Genomic DNA, 672 nt, shown 5'->3' on the forward strand with positions numbered 1-672 from the left:
CTGCTGATGTGCTGTTCCAGTCATTTTTGGATAATCTTCAGCAGAATCTTGCTTGCACGTGAAATCAACGATATTGTTCTATAGTTTCCACACTCTGTTGGGTCACTTTTCTTTGGAATGGGAACAAATACAGATCTCTTCCAGTCAGTTGGCCAAGTGGTGGTTCTCTAGATTTCTTTTTCTTTTAAAAATTAATTTTAATAAATGTTTACAGATATTTTGTATTTCCATTCATTTATTGTTGCACTTTTCTCCCTGCCCACCTCTCCCCTACAGTTCGCCCTTCTCTTTAAAAAGTGAAAGAAAAATTCTTTCATTGGTTTACAATCCCGTCCACCCCCCGCCCCCGAGTCCACTCCACTATGCAACCTTCATTCTGGACTCTTGTCATAACCATAGTACCCAATCATATATCGCCTTTAAACAGTTCTCTCCCTCATCTGTTTCAATACAGTGTACATAATTTATCCTCTTTCTCAGTCTCACCCCAACACTGATGTCAGTCCCGATATACAACAGTGGCACCATGCAGTATCTGTCCTTTGGTGACTGAGATATTTCACTCCTCATAATGTCCTCCAGGGTCACCCATTGTGAATAATATTGCATGAGTTCCTTGTTTTTCAATGCAGTGTAGTATTCCATTGTGTGAATACACCACAGCTTCTCTAT

Source organism: Elephantulus edwardii, unplaced genomic scaffold (genome assembly GCF_000299155.1).
Source record: "Elephantulus edwardii isolate Elephantulus edwardi_28Jun2011 unplaced genomic scaffold, EleEdw1.0 scaffold00319, whole genome shotgun sequence".
Lineage (NCBI taxonomy): Eukaryota > Metazoa > Chordata > Mammalia > Macroscelidea > Macroscelididae > Elephantulus > Elephantulus edwardii.